This window comes from Oryctolagus cuniculus, chromosome 8 (assembly GCF_964237555.1).
Source record: "Oryctolagus cuniculus chromosome 8, mOryCun1.1, whole genome shotgun sequence".
NCBI lineage: Eukaryota > Metazoa > Chordata > Mammalia > Lagomorpha > Leporidae > Oryctolagus > Oryctolagus cuniculus.
In genome coordinates, this window is record NC_091439.1 from 113,853,068 (window position 1) to 113,865,892 (window position 12,825).

Below are 12,825 nucleotides of genomic sequence, written 5' to 3' on the forward strand. Positions count from 1 at the left end.
CCTGACATACATACCATATTTATTAACAACATTCAACATGATCTACCCATAGATAAGTGTTATAAACTGTAAGAGCTAAAGGCAGCCTAGAAACAAGCCAGTGATCTCATTTTTTTCTTAACATTTGGAGAAACAGAGCAACTGATTTGATTTTCTCCCTTAATGTTTCAGGAAAAGAAGAGAAATATATTGCCCAGAATTTTATAGGTTTTAGCTAATTAACATTAGATCCCCTATTGGAGTATAAGTATGTGGAGTCTCAGTATATGAGGATACTTAAAAAAGTTCATGGAAATATTAAAACATAAGTTTATTTTGGTGCTAGAATTTTTTGAAATCCATTCATAGTTTTGCTATAATATTCATTTTACATGAAGTTTTAAGGGCCCATCATATGTAGTTCCTCCCCTTTTCTAGATTCTGGCCTTATATTTTTGATGTCTCAGGTTCCCTCTTCTGTTGCAGTGGCAGAACATCTGCAGAGATGCTGTCTCTGTTTGGGCTTTGATCTTCACTGTATTTTGTGTAGTCCATCATCCATGCTCCTAAGACTCCCATGTTGTTTCTTGCTCAGCACCACACGTCAGACCAACCAGAGCCACCTGACTCTAGCAGTAGAGTTTATTTCAGATTTCTTGCACAGCTCTTTTAGTTGTTACCATTTGCAAAGTTTGAACAAAAGTACTGAACTGAAAGTTTCAGGTTATTTACAGGAAGTGTCCAAAGTAGATTCAAGATGATGCCAGTAGCCACTGTAGGAAGCAGAGCTGCCATGAGGATCAGAGAAGTACCGAGGTCAGTCACTGCCTTCCAGCTCAGGCTGCAAAAGCTCAGTGGTGGAGGCAACTTTCTATAGCACAAACAGAAGCAAAACAAGGGCCATTAACCTCCTGCCTGGAAAACCACGGGCTTTTTAGGAACTACAAGTTGGAACATGCTTCAGATAATTTCAATTTAACAAATATTAAGCATTCATTCTATGATCAGCCCTGCGTGAAGCCCTGTGGGGGATAGAAATGAATATGACAGTGTCTGAGGCCTCAATGTCTATAGTTTGAAGTAATGACACTAAACAGGGGACACAGCATCTTAACATAAAGGAGGAATAAGGATTTTCTTGGAGAACTTAAAAAGGATCAAGATATTAGAGTGCCAGGACTACTAATTCAAGCATGATACAGTCACTACTTCAATGTCTAAATTTACAACTGCTGTCCATAGGGATGAGGCAGGACCCTCACATTTCATCTCTGGTTTGCTCCCTTTAAAAACCACCACAGGGTTGATGTGCAGGAAAAAAAAAAAAATATGCCTCATGTGGAGTGCGTGTTATGGTGCATTATACTACATTAGCAGGTACTGAGAAGAGCAAATCATGCGACCTGATGGCAGTAGAGGGGTGAGTCAGAGGCTTCATTATTTTGCTGTTGGAGGATGAACAGCGAATGACAGAGAAGACCCGAGACTTCATCCAAACTTAAAGGAAAGTTTAACGTTTGGCTGGAGCACTGTGTGTGACATGGGGATGTTTTTAAGAGCCTTGGAAACAGAGAAGTTAAACCTTTAAATGATTAGGCAGAGGGGGGCTCTGGAGTAGACGTAAAAGAGCTGAAAGAAAACAAGTGGGCATTCTGTGTGGGGAAAAAGATATGATGGCCCAGCCCCGTGGACTCCGCCCTGCAGTGCCTGGGGGTTTCAGTGTAGTGGCCATCATTTTAGCAGAGCTAAAGGCCCTGCACGCTGGAGTGGAGACGGAGTGGCGAAGGGCCCAATGTGTCAGTCTCTGGGCAATGCCCCTCCCCATGTGGGAAGTGCCTTCCTGCTGAAGGCAGTGATGTCACAGACCTGGCCACCTGTCTGGTCAGTGGACTGAATGTCTACTGCAATGAGGATCATCGCTTTCCTGAGCAATGCTTTCAGTGCTCATCATTCTTCCTGTCTATGATCAGCCATGTGTTGTAGGGGAATGGGAGGGGTTGCAATGACAGTGGTTGGGAGAGACAAGTGTCTGATGGGAGGTTTTGAGCCATCTGGTTTTAGACATGAAATGCAGTTGATTGCTCTTTCCAGCAGAGAGTTCTAAGGGGGACAAGTGCCCACAGGCACACAGTGGACAAGAAGACTTGGAATTCGGGTATAGGTCACCGGATTTCTGGTCAAAGCTTTTTCTTATTACCATGTGATCTCTCACTAGTACAAGGGAGTACATGCACACACACACACACACACACACTTTAATATCTCTTATCTAGTTGGTAGCCACACGTTCGTTTGGTAAGACCCAGTTAAAGTCTTTCTTTCCTTGAGAACTCTACAATGACTTTCCCAGATGGGCTAAATCATTTGGTCCCACCTGACCAATGAGGCTTCCACTCTATCTTGATGGGAATGTTCGCCTGTGTGCTTTTTGTCCTAACTAGTCTAGTTTGTTATTTGTTTTGAATTCTCAACCTCTCATCTCCATAGGACCTAGCTTGGAACAGATGCTTATTAAACAGATGCTTGTTAAATGAAAATGAATATATAAATAAATTAATAAATATAAGGCGCATCATCATGAAATCTTGGAATCACAGAGTAACCCTAATAATGTCTATAGAAACAGTTTTCTTATGTAGCATGTGAAATATGTTATTCTAAACTCTGTATCACGGGGTTGCATTTTAAAGTGGGATACATCACGATATTTATGGTACTGAGGAAATTATGACATTTTTATTGTTCAAAGGTAATGTTCTATGCAGATTGAGTGGACTTTTTGACTTTGTAATGCTAGAAAAAATATACCTGAACAGAGATGGATTTGAATAGGAATTTAGAATTAGTGAGGTCTTTAGAAAATAACTTTATGGCAGAACAATTTTATTTACTATAAAGTTATGTCACCCTTGTCTTAGAGGCCATAAAACATAAACCAGCTGCAAAGGTCATGAAAATTTGGTATGGAATATGGATCAGTAAGGTTAGTTGTGATTTTCTGAAGTCACAAAAATGAAAAAGCAGAGAGGAAACTTGCCCAAACTAATTATCATGCTTTTGCTTTTTAAAAATCTGTTTCACATTTTAAAGTTTGTAACTGGAAGGCACTTTACAATCAAAAGACAAAGAAATGCAGAATCCCTGAGCAGAGGAGTAAATTTTGATGTAAATCATCCCTGAGCCTGCATATGGGAACTTAACCAAGTGTAAAGGAACCTGTGCATCTGATTGTCACCTCAATTGATTTATTCCCATTGGTTGTACTACATGCAATTGAATTTTAACTTAAATTAGGACTCTAGGCTATTGCTTTAAGTGACTTAAAAAAGACAGACTTTGATGTAGCCCTCACTGAAAAGTTATTATGCTTTCAAAAGGGCAAAATCTTGTTGGTCAAAGAATAATTTCCTTTTGTAAAATGTCAATCAATTGACGGTTGGATTCTTCTCCCAGAGGTAAGGCATCCACAGTTTACTGCAACTCTTTCATATCGGATGCACACTGAAAAGTTTTGCCTATTACGCAGCAGGCATTGGAAAGTGCACAGCTCTCAGATCAGTCATGGAATGCTGGAATCAGGAGAAGTGGAGTGACCACCTCATGGGATGGAGAGCTCTCGCTGAGCAACCATGTGTCAGAATTCCTGCTGCCTTTTGAGAGAAAGCATTTCACATCTATGGATTTGCAGTTCACTCACGGGGTGTACGTACTTGGCTGAATAAAGGCTTCGGAAGGCATCCATGTCTGAAGTGTTGGGATTTGTGAATGTTAGCTTATGTCAGAAAAGGGTTTCTGAAGACACAAATAAATGAATGATCTCAAGGTGTAGGGAGTCCCCCTGGATTAACTGGCAGGCCCTAAATCAATATAATCACAGGTGTCAGTGGAAGAGGAGGTACGGGGAAATTTTCGGGTGGACGAGGATTGGCGGTGTGGGATGAAAGTGAGATGGGGGAGGGGTTGTGAGCTAGGACTGCAAAGCCCGGTGCTCTGGAAGCAGGGAAGGCTGGAGGCAGATTCTTTGCAGAACTGCCAAGGGAATGCTGTCCTACAGACACTGTGATGTGGCCTGGGAACCCATTTCGGACCACTTAGCCCCAGAACTGTCAGAGAATGACTTGGTGGTTTTTTTTTTTTTTTTAAGCCACTAATCTTATGTAATAATTTGTACAGCAGCAACAGGAAACTAATACTACCAGGAAGGGGGAGATGGGGATGAGGAGAGACGGCAAGGAGGAAGAAAGAAGCCTAAATTAAACCAACTGTATTCCACCACACATAGACACTTAGCCAAAAAGGAGACAACACTGCAGCATTTAAATTGCCATCTCTTCTGGTCTGGCTCATCCATTAGAGCTAACCTTAAAATTTATTTCAGAGACAGAAAGAGCAATAATGAGAGCAAGAGAGAGAGAGAGAGGGAGAGAGAGCACAAGAGAGAGTTCCTGTTGCTGGTTCACTCAAATACATGCAAAGGTGGGGCTTGGCGGAGGCTGGAGGCAAGAGCAAGGAAACTAATCCAGATCTCCCACAAGGGTGCAGAAACTCAACTACTTCAGCCATCAGCTGCTGCCTCCCAGGGTGTGCACTAGCAGGGAGCTGGATTCGGGAACTGGAGCTAGGAGTCAAACCTAGGTTCTCTGGTGTGGGATTCAGACAGCTTAACCACTAGGGTAAATGCCTGCCCCTCTCAGACCCAACATTTAATTTTGCTTTCCTTTTCACAGTCTTTATCTTACTTCCCAAAATCTGAACATGCCTTTGGCTATTCCAGTACTAGCTGCTTAGGGTGTCTTTCCCACTGATTTGACCACTCCTGGCTCTGTGTTCCTAATGTGGCCCCATTGTACTCCCTCAGGCTCATCTAAGCACAGACGTAGCCTCTCTGGACCTCAGTTGCTGTGTCTGTAAAATGACAGGGGGCTTAATTAGATACATTTTTTAAAAAGATTTATTTATTTATTTGAAAGGCAGAGTTACAAAGAGGTGGAGAGCGAGAGAGAAAAAGAGAGAGAGATGCCTTCCACTGGTTCACTCCCCAAATGGCCCCACTAGCCAGAGTTGAGCTGATCCGAAGCCAGGAACCAGGAACTTCTTCCAGGTCTCCCACGTGGGTGCAAGGGCCCAAACACTTGGTCCATCTTCTGCTGCTTTCTCAGGCTACAGCAGAGGCCTGGATCAGCAGTGGAGCAGCCGGGACTTGAACCGGTGCCCATTTGGAATGTCGACACTACAGGCGGCAGATTTACCTGCTATACCACAGCACTGGCCCCCATGAGATCCACTTAAAAAAAGATTTATTTATTTGAAAGAGTTAACACAGATAGAGAAGCAGAGGCAGAGAGAGAGAAGTCTTCCATCTGCTGGTTCACTGGCTGCAACAGTGGGAGCTGCACTGATCTGAAGCCAGGAGCCAGGAGCTTCCTCCGGGTCTCCCACATGGGTTCAGGGGCCCAAGGACTTGGGCCATCTTCCACTGCTTTTCCAGGGCATAGCAGAGAGCTGGATTGGAAGTGGAGCAGCTGGGTCTTGAACTGGTGCCCATATGGGATGCTGGCCCTGCAGGCCAGGGCTTTAAACTGCTGCGCCACAGTGCTGGCCCCTGCCAGAACCCTTTGGGACTTACACAGCAGTGAGACCAGCCCATATCTGTAATGACCTATCTGGTCCTTGACCTCCCACCATCACACGGGTGCAACATGAAACAATGGGGAGTGGAGGTTTTCGCCAGTTTTATTGGAGTGGGAACATGAGCATAATCTCAGGAGACAACGGTCATGCTGTTTGTGGTCAGGTTTTCCTCAGAGATGGGATGAGTTCTCCTTTTGGCCATCGCTCACCATGGCCATATCCTATACAGCTGTGGCCCTCAGAGTGCTGGCTTCCAGAGAGGGCTCTGCTGTCTGACATTATATGAAAAGCTTTCTCTCATGTTCCAGAATCTTAAGTATTTTGCCATCTCAAAGAGCATTAGGTCTCTTTTATTAACCCTGTACGTTCACATAATAGTTACCTATGAAAAGTGTTTATCAAAAGAAGCATACATTGTGAAGCCACTACGTAGCTAATCAAGTTAACCAAATCCCCAGTGGACTTAAAATGCTTCTTTTGCTTGCAGTCCGTTGCTTTTATTCCACCGTGAGGAACAGTGATACTAAAGGCTGGCAAATTCTCTTGAAAAGTTACTGCAGCCACATGATGAACGTCTGACCCTAAGGAAGCTGAGTCGTTCAGTTTGTTCATCGTTTTCATCAGTTTAAATGCCTCCCAGCTTCCGAGAGTCAGGAAATATTAGCAGCTTTCAGACTGAGGGAAAGCCAGTTCTCTCCCTTCCTCTCTCCTCTTCTCATTGGCTTTCTAATACATCTGTGGGTTTTGAGGAGATAATGAGGCAATTAAGTGTTTGGGTTTGAAGGATCACTTGTGGGACTGAAGCATATGTGCTGCAGGAAACACAAACACAAAGTTGTGGGTGGTCTAACAGAGACCTTTCTTATCTGTTTTGCCTAATTAGACTCCCAAGAAGTTGAAAGCGAGATTTTCAGCAGACAAACTGTGGGACAGATGAGAGCCTCAGGAAAATTGACAGCTGACTGTACATGAAGTTGTGCTCTTCTGGGGCCTCCGTTATGAAGGTTAGTTGGTTGGTTCTTTACCTTCACTTTTCAAGTGCTTGAGTCAAGACACAACTTGCGTATTCTTCAGTAATCATTATTGAAGCTTTGATGCCTTGGGAGTCTTGCTATTGCATCAGGCATGCATTTGTTCGTTCATTAATCTGCCCACCCTATACTTTCCTATTGAGTGCTCATGCAGGCCCTGCTTTATTTTAGGAAACTGGCCTTTCTCTGTCATTAAACCCATGGAAAGTGTAGGCTGATATGCTTCTGTGGCCATTAGTTTTTCTTTTCAAGAACGTATCTCTTGATTAAGCCAGTCAAGCTTGAACACCAAACGGCACAGGAGACTGCCCTCAATGCTAGTTTCAGCAGAGGTTCTCCTGGCATGCCTCTTCAGCAGCTTCGCCGTAGATAACTATCAATTATCAGATAAAGTCAAGACATCCTCCTGGGGATCTCTTTTAATACTTCCCCATTTGTAGTAGAACCACAGTGAGGCCGTTCCCCTCCACTGCAGCTGGCTTCTCTACTTATTCACAGCAAAAGTAGTTGTGCCTTTTGCTCTTCTTTGAAAAGAACCTGACTTGTTCTTTCAAAGTTAAACAGTCGAGTGTGCTTGATCTGTACTTGAGTATTTCATTCTTGGACACCAACAGAGGTGCAGGAAACCTCCCCTGGGAACTCCTATCACTCAGCGGTTCTGCCCTCACACAGGGTTTCCTTGCACAAGTGATGTCTTATTCTGATTGTGCCTTCTTTTTTATCATGGCCCCTACAAAATGAACTAACAGAAAATCACAAAGAAATAGACTTTGCTCAAGCCCAAGCCCCTTTTTGGTTAAATCTTTGATTTTGCAAACTCCAGATGATGGTTCTTAGCTGGCACTTCTCAGCCTCTCCCTTTTGGCCTCTGTAGCACCTCCCAGTTCCTTCCTTAAGGAACTGTGTCAGATTATTGCCCTGTTTCAGAGCCCTGTGGCCGGGAGTTTAATACGCTTAGAATACAGAGACCTTTAAAGTTTATCTGCCACAGGTGCCTTTGTCTAACAGAGGTGGTGGGTAAGCATTTGTGAATGCAAATCTGATGTGGTGAAACACACATAGGGGACTTGGATCCAGCTCCCTTTACCATACTTTTGTGGTACCAGTTTCTTGTTCTCACAAAGTTCACAGTCTTATTGAGAGTTAGGCACTTGAACAAATACACACCCATAGATAGTGCTTTTATGAATAAACTTCTGGCAGAGTGTGGGTGGTAACTGTGTCTCTAGGGGTGGGGTGTGGTGTTGGAGGAGTGGATGTCAGAGACAGGTTTGGAAAGGTAGGGGGAAGGAACTTCCATCCTTGGTTTTCAGTGGGCTGGGAGCAGGTCTCATCAGATGCCTTCCCTTTGAGCCTGTCCTCTGCCTGCTTTTGAGGGTGTGCTCCTTCTCACCACCTCCCGGGTCTCTGAGGGTATCTTCTCCCATGGTTATCAGAACCGTCCCTGGAGAATCCCCACTGCACTGTCACTGCCACTGGCTCTGCTTGCCTCCTCTGAGGAGCCAATGAGGCACATAGGGGCTTCTGTCTCCCTAGACAGTAGGCCTCTCAGCACAAGAGTCATGCATGTTTTGGCTGTGTCACCAGTACCTAGGGGGTCCTGAGTAAGAGACAGGCATTTGGTACATCTTTCTTTGAAATAGTGAGCACATGTGGCTTTTACTGTGGCAATGAAGGCAAGTTGGGGCTTTGCTTTATCACCTTTGTTAACAGAGAAATGACAATAGGTGATTTATCTGTTGCCACTGATTGATACCATTTCTTAAAACTTTGCACATTATGTTGATGTCTATATGAACAGTGTCTGATTATAGGAGGTATTAACTTTGTTCTTGAATAAGAAAAACTTTCAAAAGTTTTCTTTCATGTCCCACCCTGGTAAATAGCCTTCAAGGACACTCTGTTTTCTACCTCATTCAGTCTAAATTTCCCTCACCTTCTCTGAAACTGATTCCTCTCTGAGATTGTCTTGCACCATTCCCTGTTGAGAGGTACTATTGAGCCAGCCTCATACCAAATTCACATCTGTCCATTATTCACAGATGCCCAGTTAGCCTTCTCCATAGGACTCTTTTCCTCATTCTTTTCCTGTAATAACTTTTGCTAAAAGTGTCCTCAACTCAGCTTCCATCTTTCACCCTCTTTAGCTGTTGGATTCTTAGTGATCCAACTCCCTGCTGAATGCTTGCTGTATCTCCTGATTTTGCTTTCAGTTCTCTTCTGGGCTGTGCCATTCAGTGTGGGCTCACATTTATTGGGCTTACCTGCCCATCCTCATTAATCATGATTACCCTACTTGCAGAATTCAGCCACTGCCTCTGTCATAGATGGATGAGAGATGAGGTCCTTTAAGTCACTGACATGACGGCACTGCTGGCTCCCTCCTATGCTCTGTTTCTGCAGTGATAGTTCCGCGATACTTAGTATGTGGAATTTGATTGGGTGACTCCTAATGGGAGCACTAAGACGCAATTTGCAGAGCAATTGAGTGAAATCCAGTGAATTTGTCACTACTGCAATTAAGTTATATTTTCCCTGTTTCACATCCTAATCCAGGATTCTTGAGAAAAGAGTTGTTAAAAAGAGCTGAACTACTGTTTGTACAATCGTGTGGAAACTATTTGATCAAAACTCATCCTTATGAAGTACAGTGCCAGAGAGGAAGGGCGGAGCAGCTAGTTAGCAGTCCTGCTCACTCTGTTCAACCAAGAGTCTATCCTGGGGAGCCCGGGGAAGGAGAGGGACTGGATCTTGACAGGTGAGCAGGTGAAATGAGGGGAGGTTGTCTTTAGGACTTCTGCCTTCCGGGGCTTCTGTCTTCTCCTTTGCCCCCTCCATGCGTGCACACAGCAGCAGGGACGCACTTGGCTTGCCTTTTCAGGACAAGGACACATCTTGGCCACCAGGTGTCACTGCACGAATCATGCTGGAGACAGCACAGGGGTTCCGGCCAGTAGCTGTCACTGTGCCACTTGCTGGATGACCTTTAATGAAAACAGAACTGCCAGAGTAGCTTGACAGCAAATTTTATTAGAAACAGAAAATCCATCACAAGACTCACTATTGAATCGAGCCGATTAGTTTCTCTTATCTGAGACGGTCAGTGAAAAATAGCTGAAGAAAAAAGAATCAAAAATTGCCCACTTCACTGGACTCCTGTGACTCGGTGGGAAAGGGCAATTTGAAATGGCTGCGGGTCTCGCTATGTGTGAGAGGCTTGGTTAGGGGAGGGTTATTTAACTCTAGGTTAATAAAGGTTTTTCTTTGAAAGGCAGGTGGAGACAGAACCCAATTCCTTCAGTCATTTGCTATGTACAAGAAATCAGCCTGATTTCCTCTGGTGCAGTCTACTCAGACTCACCTCTGTGCTTCCATGTGCAGCTGCAACAATTACATCACTCCTCCTGGGCAACCAGCATACTTAATACGCTTAAATGTGCGTTCTCATGCCAAGGGGTCCTTCAACAAAGGCAGTCTGCTCATTTCAGAACTCAAAAGCAACTTGGCTGAATGATCTGTCATGCAGCGTGGCCCAGGTCTGTGGAAACCACAGTCCAGGCTGCAGGCATTTTGTCAAGGTTGAACCTTTGAAGAAGGCACCTTTTTGCAAAAGAATTGGCTTTGCGTCTCTCTAGTTTTTATTACACAACTCACAGTGGAGTCTGCATTGGTCCAAGAAGGGGCTGAGACGTGTCCCATGCTTTTGAAGTCATAGATGGTAAGACTTCTAGTTTAATGATGACTTCAGGAAAGAGCTTCAGTGTTTCTTAATGATTGAAATGGGCTTTGATTTATTTAAGCAGAAAAGAGAATTAATGAGCTGCTGTTGGGAAGGGTGGAGGGCAAAGGTCTGAAGATGACCCCAGAAGCTGGCAGGCCTGAGGACGATGCTTGGTTGGCTCCTTAGGTGAGTTCCGGAGAGACCCTGCCACCGCTGCCAGTGGGCGACAGCTGTGACTGCTGGCATGAACGCTCCTGGAGTTGCCGCCCCTGGCATCAGCCTGGTGAGTTCTCCATGGCCCCTGTTCCATCCAGTCACTCATACAGATGAGACCCCATGGAGGGACATCTGATCAGATGAGGGCAGGTTGGACACCTGTGTCCTCCTGCCAGGAGAGAACCATCTGGCTCCCCCATTTCCAGAGTGGGCGACTGGCAGACAGGGCCATGGAAAGTTGCCAGAGCCGGGGGAGGAGCTTGGAGGATGGTCAGTGGCTGAGTGCAGAGATCCTTGCAGACAGTGAGGATCAGCTTGAAATGGAGACCTGTCTGTGAGCAGGCTGAGAAAGGTGTTGGGTGCGTTTGAGCTGCAAATGTTCACAGCGTGCCAGTGGCAGATACTGAGACATTTTCTCTCCCGTGTCCATCAGTAGGGGTATATCCAAGAGCTGCTCCAGGCTGCTTTTAGGCGAATACCCTTGAGGGGGCTTCTCTCACTGTTCCTGCTGCACCCTGGGATCTGCCTGCAGGATGGGTACTCTCATCCACTGCTGACCTCTGTCAGCTGCTTCTCCTGTGCTTATGCGCTTGATGGTGCCTCACACATGGTAGCCCCAGCAGGATTCATGGAGCCTCTGGTAGCCCCTCCCCCCACCATGGCCAGCGCCAAGTTGCTGCCCATTATTGGTTGTTTCCTTCAAATCACCAGTGGTGCTTTCACTCAGTCATAGCTTCTGGGTGGGTTTAGGCTCCAAGTCTTTTTATCAGGTTCCCCAGGGGATTTGATGGTGGCAGACTTCATGATTTAAAAAGTTCATCGAGTATGTCTTGAGCTCCGAAATGTGGCAGGGGCAACTTAGTGGCTGCTCTGGTGACATGAGGGGTCCTCTCACCATTCTGAACATGACATCCTCATTCACACCTGGCCAGGGTGTGTTCCCTGGGAGGTCCTGGCCCACCCTCTTCCCTTTCTTGAGTACCACTCATCCTTCACTTCTGTGTGTGGGAACAGCTTCCTCCCCAATCCACTCTCTGTGGTTCCAGCCCAGACAGGAAATATCTATGTCCTCTTGGAACTCATGCTGCTTATTGTCGTGTCACACCACCCAGCCCTGTCCTTGCACAACAGGCTTGGACTTCATTACGTGTGTGCCTCTGTGTCTGGAAATGCACAGCTAGTTCTTGCCTTCAAGAAGTCTTGTGTTCTAAGTTACACTTTATGTTTTTGCAACTAGAGTATAGGATTTTTAAAGATGTGTTTGTTTATTTGAAGGGCCGAAAGGGAGAGTGAGAGGGAAAGAAACATTTTCCATCATCTGGTTCCCTTCTCGCCTGCCCATAGCAGCCAGGGTTGCGTCAGACCAAAGCCAAGAGCCAGGAATCTATCCAGGTCTCCCACATGGATGGCAGGGGTCCACGTAGTGGGGCCATCATCTGCTACCTTCCTAGGCAGATTAGAGGAGGCTGGATCAGAAGAGGGCCATCTGAGACTTCAACCAGCACTCTAATATGGGATGTGGGCATGGCAAGCATTGGCTTAATGCTCTGTGCCACAATGCTAGTCCCTGTACGAATTTTTTCCTTTAATTTAAAATCTATTCAGTTGCGCAGAGAAACAGACATAGTGAAGATATAAACACACACACGCACACAGACACAGATAAATAGATGGATGGACAGAAATAGTGCCCATCTGCTGGTTCAGTCCCTAAATGCCTACAGTGGCCCAAGGCCAGGATGGAGGCCAGGGTTGGAAGTGAGAACCTCAGTCTAGTTTTCCTGTGTGAGTAGCAGTAACCCAACTACTTTAGCTATCACCTGCTGCCTTCCAGGGCACACATCATTAGGAAGCAGGAATCAGTAGCAGAGGGGGACTTGAGCCCAGGCATGCCAGTATAGGGCATGGCCATCTTGACTCCACCTAGACTCTAAGGCTTTTGGTATCTGGACTGTGATTTCTGCCTCCTTGTAGACTTCTTAGTGTATCATTATGCCCTGTTGTTTAGCTCAGCGCACACTTAATGAATTTTTAATCACTTATGGCTGTGATATGCCACACAATTGAAGACTTCTCCATAACAGGTTACCTTCCAATGGATGCTTAAAGGAACATGATGCTACACACCACCTTCATGATTAGCCAATAAAATATAGGATGATATAGAGAATATGGAGGGGGCAAATGGTGTTTTATCACTGCCCATAACAACCATAGCTACAGTGTTGTGAGTCCTTTCATGTGCTC

General features: G+C 45.3%; 1 long non-coding RNA gene across 9 annotated transcripts in view; it reads left to right on the forward strand.

Moving 5' to 3' along the window:
- The window catches only part of LOC127487367 (uncharacterized), a 334,927-nt gene that overhangs the window by 267,225 nt on the left and 54,877 nt on the right, over positions 1-12,825 (forward strand). For 7 of the 9 annotated variants that reach the window (XR_007914179.2, XR_007914180.2, XR_007914176.2 and 4 more), the window contains exons 1-2: positions 1-3,681; positions 6,494-6,614. The exon at positions 1-3,681 is cut by the window's left edge and continues 26,726 nt beyond it. This is a non-coding gene — a long non-coding RNA (uncharacterized lncRNA). The remainder of the gene's footprint in view (positions 3,682-6,493; positions 6,615-12,825) is intronic. The other 2 variants (XR_011378078.1, XR_011378077.1) reach the window with 1 other exon arrangement.